Raw genomic sequence first — 13,851 nt, forward strand, 5'->3', positions numbered from 1 at the left:
AGGACACTTTGCATATCTGTCTGTGGGTGACTGACTTTCTTCTTAAATGCATCGCACTGTTCTGCATGGATTAACTGCCATGGATATACCAACATGATTGTAAGAGCACGACAACATGCTTTGATCGGGCATGCAATTATTTAAACAAGTAAAATAAGACGCGTTCCTTTTGAGTTCCTTTTTGTTAGAAAATCAATTTCGGAATATTAACAATAGAATCAGCTGAACTCAAATTATGACAGGAAGTGAGACAAAATTAAAAGAAAAACATGAATTTCGACACATTGCAGATTGTTACAAGAAGTAGGATGTTTTTTAAAGACATGATTACGATTCATGATATTTACAAAAAAAAATCAAATTATCCCTCTACTTTCGGCAAACATCTGCAATTTTAAGAATGTTTTAATTTCTGGGAAAATGTCTTAATATCAGTTCAATATTCTTTATTAATAAACTGCTTTTTCAAATATATATATATATATATATATATATATATATATATATATATATATATATATATATATATATATATATATATATATATATATATATATATATATATATATATATATATATATATATATATATATATATATATATATATATAAATGTGTGTGTGTGTGTGTGTGTGTGTGTGTGTCTGTGTGTGTGTGTGTGAGTATATTATATATATTTTTTCTCATTTATATAACTTCAGACCACAGTAGTTCATGCCAAGGGCTATAAAAAATACAGCTAAAAACATTGTAACAATTATTCCATTAGGCTACAATACCAAAGCTTTTTTAAGGTTGTAAATATGACAGTTGAGTTCAGTGTTATAAATATTAATATTTTGACTTAAGCCATACTTTTCCCCTGAGAATATATATCTGTCACATCGCGGTGAGAGATGTCTTGTCTTGGTTTTTTCTGTCTTGTGATTTGCATGTTTTAGTTTGAAAAGTAACTCTCCTCTCATTTTAGGTCACTTGCCCTTCCTTTTGTGTCATCAGTCTGACGTCATCCCGGTTCCCTGATTGTTTCCACCTGTTCCCTATTACCCTCATGTCTCTTATAAGCCCACTCCTCCCTTTGTTCTGTGCCAGATTGTCTCGTTTATTTGTGCTCTCTAGCATCCATGTCCATGTCCATGCCTTGCCTTACCTTGCCTCGTCTCGTGCTTATGTTCCTTGATCCTGAATCCCTTCGTTGCTATTTTGAGTTTTCCTTTCTTCCTCCTCAGCAGAGTGATTTTTTTGTTATTTAGTTGATTCAGCCGAAGTGGTGAGTTATCAGTTATTTTTCATTCTTTCCTCAAAATTTTGAGTGACAATTTTTGTTAAACTTTATTAGATTAGATAGTGTAGAATTTTTCATAGCTGTTGTTTCTTCCTCCTGTTGGAGCGTTTTTTGTTAATACATTTTATAGCATATACGGCGCCAATTATAGTTCGTCTTTGCTTTTGTGTTTTCCTCCGTTCGGAGTGATTTTCGGTTGTTCCTATTTTTTGGAACCTTTTTCGCCGATTAGGTTTTTGGTTAAGATAGATATTGTATTCCTTGACTTTGGAGGTGAAAGGAAGCTGTCAAAATAAAAGCCTGTCAAAGTTCCCTACTCTGCATCTGAGTCCTATCCTTTTTACCAAGCCTGACATATCTGTGTAAATGATGTAATTTATCTTTTTCTTAATGCTAACCACACAAATTGCTAGCACACAAATACTGTGCACTTGTTGAAATTAACACTTTCCCATCATATTTTGCTAACTATTATATAATTATTATGATATGTCATAAGGTAACTGTAGTGTAAAAAACTGTAGTTTTAAAGTCACACGCACACACACACACACACACACACACACACACACACACACACACACACACACACACACACACACACACACACACACACACACACACACACACACACACGCACGCACGCCTCATGTATTAAGCTTGCAAACCACAAAAACCTGCCGTAAGCCCTTTTTCATGGCAAAGATGAGACGTATCAAGACTGAACTGGTCGTGTAAATGTGCACTGGCTCACGCCAACTTCCTGCTTCACATGCGCACATTTGTACAGGTCGTGGATACTTTGTGCAACACACCGAGGAGGTCGTTTGGACTTTTCCAACATTTGATTTCAACAATGTAAAAAATCAAGGCGAAGACACAAAATGCACTGTTTTGCCAAAGCATTTAATGCTTCATATTCCTATTGATATTTGTGAGGACGTCTATTAATTTATGTAGGTGATCATTTTGCCACCTATTGCTGTCACAATGTGTTCCTGTGACTCCAGCAGCAGTTTGGCCATGTCGGGCCAACAGCAACTGCCGGTGGTTCGGGCACAAGAGACCCGGTAGGAATGTTCCTACTTCCTAGCTCTCCTGGGTTGTGATAATAAATTGAGTAATCAAACAAGAGTCGGCGTCTTTGGTATCCTTTTTGATATGCAAGCATGTTTAAATTTAAAAAAGGGAAAGAACACCTTTGTTGTAAGGTGCACAAACTATATCTATATCGGAGGTAATCAGAATCACTCAATCTTGTAAGGTTTTACGTATCAAACCAATGGATGGTCGTCCGTCGGAAGGAAGGGGACACCCACCTAGCCAGTTGCGGTGACTATATTTTCAAACGTTAGTTTGTTTTCGCGATGTACACCCATCTTCTTCACCTTCTTCCTGATGCCCAACCATTTCTTTTTTCTTTCAGCCTGTGTGGGTTTTCAACCCACGGTCGTGCGCTTGAAACTCGAGAAAGAAGCACCTCCTACTGACTAGAGATTGGGCAGAGCGTGCAGAGCTCAAGTATTTGGCTACTTCCAATACGATTTGTGCATCTATAAGGGGGCGGGGTCTAAGCGTGCCCAGCCATGCAAACGCTTACGGTCAATTTCAAGTTGATTGTAATGTAAAAAAAAGAAATGTGCTTGGATTTGTGCGTACGCATACTTTAATACATCTGACTTTTTTCTATTTTTAGTAGAAAATCTGTCACAGTGCAAGCGCATGCCGCCGCGCATCCTCAGTGCGCGCCGCTACGCATCCTCAGTGCGCGCCGCTAAGCGCGTGCCTCTCATGCACGGCTGTCTTCAATCTGAAATCTACACACCTGATGCTGATGAGGCTCTACGTTTCTTAACCCAGCGCAACCTGCGTTCCAGGGCCAGAACGTAGCCCCCTGTATGGTACAGTAAGCCTACAAGACTCTAGCTCTCTTCCTATGTGCACTCTCACTCTCTCTCTCTGTTTCTCCTCCTCTGTGCTCATCGTCTTGTGTCCTGTGTTGTCATCCCGCAGCGTTCCTCCGTTTCCTGGTTTCGAGCTGAGTGTTTCGTCTCCCCGAATTCCCTCTGGTTCCCTGGCTGCCTTCCTGGATCTCGACCTCTCGCCTGGACCTTGACGCCTCGCTCCTACCTTTGACCTCTCCCCTGCCTACGCACCTCCGAGCTTGCCTTGCCATCACTGGACTTCCGCATCTTGCTGAACACACACCTTCAGCAACTCCTGGTAACACTCAGTTAAACACAACACATAGTCACACCATACGTATCTTGATTAGTCACACACTTCATTTATATATTTTAATAAATACGCCTAGAGCTAAACGACGTCCCTGCCTCTGTGCCATCTTCTTCTCCCACTGTATCGTAACAAAATCCATGCAACTCCTATTACATTAGGCCCCTGTGAGGTATTCGCGAGCGGCAACACTCCACAATCTCATCAAGATAAGCAGCTAAAAATATGGTCCATAAAACGACTGATAAAAAAATCTTCTGACTTTGTCTTAAATGAATTCACGATAAGCGTTCAGTAAGTTGGAGTGCAACTAAATGTTTGATCTGACCTCGCAATTAGCCAAAAATGCACATAAAACACGGGGGTTTGTCCACGCTAATTGGAATTTACTGACAGACCCTTTCATTATTCTTCACTTCAGATTTCTGAAATCCTTTACAGATTTACTTTTTTTTTTTCAAGTACAAATAAAAGTCTAAGCTAGAGCTTTTATGATATCAAGATCCATCTTGTGTATTTGCATTCATTATTTTTTCAAGACAGTTTATTTGCTCTCTGTTGTTGAAGGACACAAGCTAATGCAAGAAGACACAAGCACAGCAACCTGCTAAACAAGAGCGGACATAAAGGCCGACTGAAGAAGAGGTGAGGTTAACTCTCACCTCTGCTGGTGAAAAAGCAACAAGAAAAAGTCAGACAGATGGAAAGTGACATGGAGTTTGTAGAATGTTGTTTCTGCTACTGAAACTATGCAGTTTGCTTGTATAAACCTTTGTACACAATCATGTTTATGTATTTTAATGTCGTATTATTTTGCTCCTTCATAACCAACGAGACTGCTTTGTGTGAAGTTTCTACCACAGCCTAAAATCATGCAAGCTGGACCTATTGTTTCTTTGTGCCATATTTTAATGGCATTTGTATATCTTATTTCACGTTGTTTCTTATTATAAAAGCAGGTTTCCGCCAATAAAAAAAAAAAAAAAAATATGAAAAAGAAACTGTGCTTGCGGACAATCATGGCCTACTCATAGTTACCGTTAATGTCCAGGCTATAAGTGCACCGAAATATAAGCCGCACCCATTTCTGGACAAATTTTATTTTGTACAAATATTGGCAGCACACATCTATACACCGCATTTATACAGGCACTTGTGTTCATTCACAAATTCAGCAAGAGACAGTGCCTGTAACACGACACACAGTAGTCTATCGGAAAAGTTGTTGAGCGCTGTCTGCGTCCTTCTTCTCCTTCGGCGCGCGGAGCTCATTATTGGTGGTAGTTTTCTTTCCCTGTAGAGATTGTTTCTTTTTTGATGGCCGGGTCAGGAGCCTTTTTTAGCCATGCTTTCTCCATGATGAGGGTGAGTCTATAACACGCTAAATGGCCGGCTGCATGATTGTGTGAGTGGGTTTGAATTTACGTGTGTACAGTTTAATTGGTCCACCATAACCCCTTCGCCAATTTCATTGATCTATGGGTTATGGGTATGGGTTATACTTGTATAGAGCTTTTCTACCTTCAAGGTACTCAAAGCGCTTTGACACTAGTTCCACATTCACCCATTCACACACACATTCACACACTGATGGCAGGAGCTGCCATGCAAGGCACTAACCACGAACCATCAGGAGCAAGGGTGAAGTGTCTTGCTCAAGGACACAACGGATGTGACTAGGTTGGTAGAAGCTGGGGATCGAACCAGGAACCCTTAGGTTGCTGGCACGGCCACTCTCCCAACCACACCACACCGTCCCCTAATCTAATGCGACAACGCTGATTTTATTGGCAGCATGTGAAGTTCTAAACCCAGAATAATCTTTAAATTAGCAGCAGAATTGTATAAAGTGCAGGGTTCAAAGCGTGGGAAAAAAGTGGAGGCTTATAGTCCGGAAATTACGGTAGTTTGTTTAGAATTGCAGAGCCATGTTTGCCATGATTTTCCCAGCATGGTGACGAAGACTGCAGTGAAAAAGACGGAACCATTGCAGCACATGCACAGTTTGTATCTCATTACTTCAACTTTGTATCTCATTAACTTGGGGATTTTTTTTTCTTTCAGTAGCAGAAACAATCTTCCATATTTCACCTTCTTCACCCCCAGTTGTTGGTTGGAATGCTAACTGAATTCAGGTCTCATGAGGTATGCTTACGTCTTATGGTAAGCATGGACCTCATTTTATCGGGCGGACATGTCCCCTGCAGCACGTTCTAACTTCCAAAAATTATGTTTCGCTATCAAATGGAAACAAGTCAAACACTTGCGCTGGGTGGAAAATGGCAAATTTCCTCCAGGTTTAATGACACCAAGTCCGACGGCTGGTCACACTCTGGAACATACCTATCAACCCTCCCTTTTTCCCCTAGAAACTCAACATATTTTTTGTTCTTTCTCTGGGGCCTCACTATTTTTTTTTTTCCATATTTAACCCATATTTTAACTTTCACAAAAAAAAACCCAACTGCTGCAACATCAGAGTTTCGACGTAACACATTCTGTAGCAGGTAAAGTCAGGCCTTCAAAGTAAAAGAACCCTTATAATATCACCACAAAAGTAGGTAGTCGATTCTTTCCACCAGCACTTGGAAATTCCCCTCATATATTCCCTCATTTCCTCGAAAATGTCCATTATGTGAGTCGTCGTCACGTCATGACATTGCTGGTTTACGAGCAGACGAGCATGTTCGGCAGCACACTATCACGGGGTACTTACAAGCAGACACAGTGTGTAGACAGAAAAGGGAGAATGGACGCATTTTGGCTTAAAAACTAGCGATAGAGGTGAAGTTATAACACTGAAACACCCACCGGAAGAGGTGTTTTAAGACATGGCTAGCTAGCTAGCGGCGAACATCTATTTGCAGTCCGCAGTGTTTTAGCTACTTCTAAATCACTAATCCTCACCTCCATGGGGAAAAATAAAGTAAGTTTCTTACAACTATCATCCCTGCAGGACGAGGAATAGCTAAACATGCTTCACTACACACCGTAGCTCACCGCCGTCAAAATGTAAACACACGCCATTGGTGGATCTACACATAACATCCACTGTGATGATACCAAGTACAGGAGCGTATCTAGTCGATACTACTATGATTATAATAATAATAATAATAATGGATTACATTTTTTTATCACTCTTTTCTAGTCAATATTTTTTGGCATCACATCTTGTTTCGTTTTTTGAAAATTCATATTATGGAAATATGTCACTTGACACATGAGAACTTTGAATATGACCAATGTATGAATCCTGTAACGACTTGGTTTTGGATTGATACCCAAATTTGTTGTATCATCCAAAACTAATGTAAAGCATCCAAACAACAGAAGAATAAATGACTATTACATTTTAACAGAAGTGTAGATAGAACATGTTAAAATAGATAGTAAGCAGATATTAACAGTAAATGAACAAGTAGATTAATAATACATTTTCTACTATTTTAGGACAAACTTGCAATAAGAAACATATGTTTAATGTACCGTAAGATTTTTTTGTTAAAATAAAGCCAATAATGAAATTTTTGTGGTCCCCTTTATTTAGAAAAGTATCGAAAAGTACCGAAAAGTATCAAAATAATATTGGTATTGGGACAACACTACACTCTACCATAGTGAAGCAGAATGAGTCTAATGCCAGGCAAGAATGGTAAAATATCTAAACGGCGGACATTCAGCCATGAAAATGTAGAAAAGCCGCTGTCGCTGCGTTTGACTGATTGGAAGCTGGAAGGAGATACTGTAGAAGTCCACTCTCCAAGGAAAATATGTACATTATTATCACATTACGTCATAAAACTACTGTTGTCCTTAGTACTACATTTTATTGTATTGCTTTTATACAATACTTCTTATTTAAAAGTAAGTTTTTCTTTCAAAAGCTCATGTTAAAGCACCAACCCAATTAATTTTAATGTGAGATGTTGAGTTAAGATACAAGTATTTTGAGTTAAGAGCTCCGTCAAATTAATTTGCATCTGTCATATTTATATATAGGGGCGGTATAGCTCGGTTGGTAGAGTGGCCATGCCAGCAACTTGAGGGTTCCAGGTTCGATCCCCGCTTCCGCCATCCTAGTCACTGCCGTTGTGTCCTTGGGCAAGACACTTTACCCACCTGCTCCCAGTGCCACCCACACCTGTTTAAATGTAACTTAGATATTGGGTTTCACTCTGTTAAAGCGCTTTGAGTCACTAGAGAAAAAGCGCTATATAAATATAATTCACACACTTCACTTCACTATACTACAAGATACTCGAGACATAAGCCTGCTGTGATAGGAAATGTACACATCCTTGTGTTGACACCTCTCTCACATTTTACAATAATTTACCACAGTACCCATTTGCATTAAGTTGACTTTTTTCAGGTCGAGGCCAGTTTGTGTTGGCCTGGAGACCAGCCAGTAATTCACTCCCATGCCATTATGTCAGAGTTTATCGGCAGCGGCTCAGTGATTTTTTCATGAGTGGCAGGTAAAGCTATGAAAGGAGACACAGTTAAACCATTTCTGCGATTTATTGTTTATCGGCGTGCAGCATTTTCCAGCCAATGCTGATCAGCAGGAATAGTATGCTGATGTGTACCATCTTTTTTTTTTTTACATGTGTCAGACGCTTCCAAAAGAGCTTGAGTGCCGTGAAATAAATATTTGTCAACTTGATAAGCGACTGTCAAGAACCTGCAGATCCACATCACTTACACAGAAGCCTACATATCAACACAAGCAAGTTCTAGCAGGTTTTGTGTCTGATTATTCTTTTTTTCAATCTTCACACTCTGGTGCCGAACAGGCATGCACGTGAAAAAATCCACAGCACATTACATGTCTGCGTTTTAATTGTGTCAACTGTGATATATTGAAAATCTATTAGAACAGTGGTTCTTAAACTTTATTCCATACTTGCCAACCTTGAGACCTCCGATATCGGGAGGTGTGTGGGGGGGTGGGGCGGCGTGGTCTGGGGTGGGGGGCGTGGTTGGGGCGTGGTTAAGGACGTGGTTAAGATGAGAGTATATTTACAGCTAGAATTCACCAACTCAAGTATTTCATATATATCCATATATGAAATACTTGACTTTCAGTGAATTCTAGCTATATATATATATATATATATATATATATATATATATATATATATATATATATATATATATATATATATATATATATATATATATATATATATATATATATATATATTATTATACATATCATCCATTTTCTACCGCTTATCCCTTTTGGGGTCGCGGGGGGTGCTGGAGCCTATCTCAGCTACAATCGGGCGGAAGGCGGGGTACACCCTGGACAAGTCGCCACCTCATCGCAGGGCCAGCACAGATAGACAGACAACATTCACACTCACATTCACACACTAGGGCCAATTTTTAGTGTTGCCAATCAACCTATCCCCAGGTGCATGTCTTTGGAAGTGGGAGGAAGCCGGAGTACCCGGAGGGAACCCACGCAGTTTTTTTAATTGATTGAGACTTTTATTAGTAGGTTGCACAGTGAAGTACATATTCTGTACAATTGACCACTAAATGGTAACACCCGAATACGTTTTTCAACTTGTTTAAGTCGGGGTCCACTTAAATTGATTCATGATACAGATATATACTATCATATATACTATCATCATAATACAGTCATCACACAAGATAATCACATTGAATTATTTACATTATTTACAATCAGGGGTGTGGAGGGGGGGATATGGACATCAAGTAGTGGTCATAGAGAGAGAGAGAGAGAGAGAGAGAGAGAGAGAGAGAGAGAGAGAGAGAGAGAGAGAGAGAGAGAGAGAGAGAGAGAGATCAGAAGGCATAAGAAAAAGAAAAAGTATCTGCATTTGATTGTTACATTTGATTATTAGCAATCCGGGGAGGGTGTTAGTTTAAGGTTGTAGCTGCCTGGAGGTGAACTTTTATTGCGGTTTTGAAGGAGGATAGAGATGCCCTTTCTTTTATACCTGTTGGGAGCGCATTCCACATTGATGTGGCATAGAAAGAGAATGAGTTAAGACCTTTGTTAGTTTGGAATCTGGGTTTAACGTGGTTAGTGGAGCACCCCCTGGTGTTGTGGTTATGGCGGTCATTCACATTAAGGAAGTAGTTTGACATGTACTTCCGTATCAGGGAGGTGTAGCGGATTTTATAGACTAGGCTCAGTGCAAGTTGTTTAACTCTGTCCTCCACCTTGAGCCAGCCCACTTTAGAGAAGTGGGTAGGAGTGAGGTGGGATCTGGGGTGGAGGTCTAGAAGTAACCTGACTAGCTTGTTCTGAGATGTTTGGAGTTTAGATTTGAGGGTTTTGGAGGTGCTAGGGTACCAGGAGGTGCATGCGTAATCGAAAAAGGGTTGAACGAGAGTTCCCGCCAGAATCCTCAAGGTGCTTTTGTTGACCAGAGAGGAAATTCTGTAGAGACATCTCGTTCGTTGGTTAACCTTTTTGATTACCTTGGTTGCCATTTTATCACAGGAAAGGTTAGCCTCTAGAATGGAACATAGGTTGGTGACCTCATCTTTCCTGGTGATGACAATGTCACCTACTTTTATGGTGAAGTCATTGACTTTCTTAAGTTTGATGTGGGACCCAAACAGGATGGATTCTGTTTTACCCAAGTGTATGGATAGCTTGTTGTCAGCGAGCCAGGTGCAAGTTCTACAGAGCTCAGCACTGAGGATTTTCTCCACCTGTGACTTTTCCTTGCCGGATACCAGCAAGGCAGAGTCATCCGCAAACAAAAACAATTCACAGTCGCATGCCGATGACATGTCGTTTATGTATATTAGGAACAGTAAAGGTCCCAATATACTGCCTTGGGGGACTCCACAGCTCACCGAGAGGGGGGGGGGGACACGGTGCCGTTCACCTCTACCACCTGCTCCCTCCCCTCCAAGTAAGATTGCATCCAGCTCCATGAGGTTTTGTTAAATCCGATTGCTCTGAGCTTATCCAACAGTATAGCGTGGTTAACGGTGTCAAAGGCCTTCTGAAGGTCCAGCATGACCATGCCGCAGTATTTGCCCGCGTCCACCTCATGTTTGATGTGGTCGGTCAGATAGAGAAGGCATGTGTCAGTGGAGTGGTTAGTTCTGGAATTTGTAGATGAGTTTATTAGTGGCAAGGTAACTATCGACCTGTTCATAAACTATTTTCTCCATTACTTTCGAAATGGAGATGAGAATAGAAACAGGTCGGTAGTTGCCAGGTTCCAATTTGCTTCCTTTTTTAAAGAGGGGAGTTACTCTTGCTATCTTAAAATCTTTTGGTACTTGGCCTTGTGTAATTGATAGGTTTATTATGTGCGTGATGATCGGGGCAATGATGGAGGCAGAGTCCCTGAGGAATCTGGAGGGAATATTATCAAGGCCGGTGGCCTTGTTAGGGTGGAGCGCGCTCAATTTTTTAAACACCTCATCAGCTGTGACCATTTCTAATTTGAAATCATCGTTGGATACTCCTAGCTTTCTGTAGAAGGCTTTAATGTGTTCTACACCAAAGCGACCAGAGTGGTGGGACAGCTTGTTGACAAGAGTTGCGGCTATGCTGGTGAAAAAGATGTTAAGTCTGCTAGCTACCTCCATTTTGTCTGTAATGAGGGAGTCACCCTCCTTGATGCTGATGTTGGTGAGTCTTGTTTTAAGTTTCTGGCTGCAACCAGGTAGCTGGTTGTTGAGAATTTTCCAGAGCTCACGTGGCTTATTTGTGTTTTCCTCTATTTTGTCGTTAATGTAATTTTTTTTAAGGATTTAGTCAGGTTGGTTGACTTATTTCTTAATTTATTGCATTGCTTTTTGAGAGTTGAAAGGAGTAATTTGAGGTTGATATTATTGGGTTGTTTATCTACTTCTGTTTTACATTTTTGGTATTCAGAGTATTTCCTGTCTCTGTCTTTTATGGCAGCTAATAGGTCCGGATTCATCCATGGTTCCGAGCGGGCTTTGATCCTGACTGTTTTCACGGGAGCCATGTCATTTAGTATCTTTAGTAATTTGAGGTTGATATTATTGGGTTGTTTATCTACTTCTGTTTTACATTTTTGGTATTCAGAGTATTTCCTGTCTCTGTCTTTTATGGCAGCTAATAGGTCCGGATTCATCCATGGTTCCGAGCGGGCTTTGATCCTGACTGTTTTCACGGGAGCCATGTCATTTAGTATCTTTAGGAACGCCGTTTTGAAGCGATCCCAAGCGACATCGACCAGGTTGCTCGCGAGCACAGGGGACCAGTCCCACTCATCTAATTTTAAATTGAAATTGTCATTGGAGTATTTTTTGAGGGATCTGGATTGGGCTGTTATGTGGCCATTGGCTTTAGGTTTAGCTATTTTACGGGTGCAGAAGGTTAGATAGTGGTCACTAAGACCACAGATCATGACCCCACTATTTTTTTATTTTAGGCCGGTCTGAAGTGAGAATGAGATCTATGGTTGATTGGGTGGAATCACACACCCTTGTGGGTAGCGCTATTAGCTGGGAAAGACCGTGCAGATTACAAAACTTGCTGAAGGATCTGAAGACAGGCGCATATTTGCGTTGAATATCTGTGTTCAGATCCCCAGTTATAATTTTCTCCATGTTGTCTGTCCCTGACAAGCATTCTTCCAAAGCCCCATAGAAATCACTCTGATTAGGGGGTCTATAAACAGTCCCTATTAGTACCGGGAGTCACGGGGAGAACATGCAAACTCCACACAGAAAGATCCCGAGCGCAGGATCGAACCTAGGACCTTCGTATAAATAAAATAAATACTTCAATTTCAGTGTTCCGGAGGCTATCCAGTAGATGGCAGCATTGTCCTGTTTAACTTTTCCGTTCATGAATGAGTATATCATTTCGGCCACCGTGTTCAATGGAGAAGTCTGTTCTACAAAATGTACAGGCAACATACATACCCCTTCGAACTGTCCTGTATGAACTGAAATTCTTGTTTCCATTCGTTTTGGAACTTGCAAGTGTATTTCTTCATCTTGCTTGTCGACGGCGTCGCCATGTCTGTAACTTCCTCGTTCTTCTGCTTCGTCTCCTTGTTGTGCGCGCAGTTGTGCACTATACTCTCTAAAAGCCGTAGATGTTATGACGTCATTGGGCAGGCAAGCTGTTTATATTGTGGGAAAGCGGACGTGAGAACAGGCTGTCCCCACTCTGGTCCGCATTGAGCTGGAGAGGGCGTGGCCTCCAGCTCCGGCTGAATACCGGGAGTTTGTCGGGAGAAAATTTCTGCCGGGAGGTTATCGGGAGAGGCGCTGAATACCGAGAGTCTCCCGGTAAAAACGGAAGGGTTGGCAAGCATGCTTTATTCACCAAGTACCACCTCAGAAAACACTTGGTTCTCCATGTAGCATGTTAAGATTGTATATATCTGCGCTCTTTATCTGCGCTCTTACTCTGTGTGTTTATTGTAGAGGTTGGAAGTTGTAGCGCATGTTCTCCACTTGGGGCGCTCTGGTGCTGTGTAGTGTTTAACACCGCAGCAGTTGTGTGTTCAACAGAAGAAGAAGAAAATAAAGTATCCTCGGAGAGAGGACGTTGATGATCGAACTCGAATAAAGTGTCGTTCATGTGCACGCATAAATGAACTGCATTAAGCTCAAACACCTTAACATAGCACATTAAAATACAGAAGTGTGGTAGGCCTATTCCTTAAAAACAAGGCAGTGGTTTTATTTGAGTCATATTTAAAATTTTGGCACATAACATCACACACAGTTTGAACATTAACACTTTGTTTGAATATTTAATTAAGTGATTATTTGGCGTACCACTAGATGGAGCCAGCGTCCACGCACCACAGTTTGAGAACCACTGTATTAGAACATTTTTGGAGAAATTACGTATATTTTCCTGACTTTCACTTTCACTCCTCTGCATTGTTACATGATGACTAACTAGTTTCATTTAATTTCCATGGAGTATTTATCCTGATGACTTATATTGCGTTTCTGTTGATGAGCAACACGGCCAACTCATCCTGAGGTTGATGGATTAAATTACTTTTTTTGTTTTTTTCTTCCAAGGAAATCTGGAGTAATGTCTCATTCAAACACTGGCAGCATTGTGAAGGTTTTTAAATGTACACGGTGACCTTTGGATAAGGCTAAGCTCACATTTAAAGCGTTATTTAAAAAAACAACAACACAACATTGTGTTTGATGAGGCGTTTAGAACGACTGAGTCATGTTTACTCCCAGTTCCTCTGATGACAAGCCAGAAAAGTCATATTTCGATGTTACAGTACAGTTAATCGTTGTCAAATTCAAATTGACCTATTGTTTGTGAAAGTTGGAAGCTGTAAGCATGAGCTTAATTATCGATTAATT

Source organism: Entelurus aequoreus, linkage group LG19 (assembly GCF_033978785.1).
Source record: "Entelurus aequoreus isolate RoL-2023_Sb linkage group LG19, RoL_Eaeq_v1.1, whole genome shotgun sequence".
NCBI lineage: Eukaryota > Metazoa > Chordata > Actinopteri > Syngnathiformes > Syngnathidae > Entelurus > Entelurus aequoreus.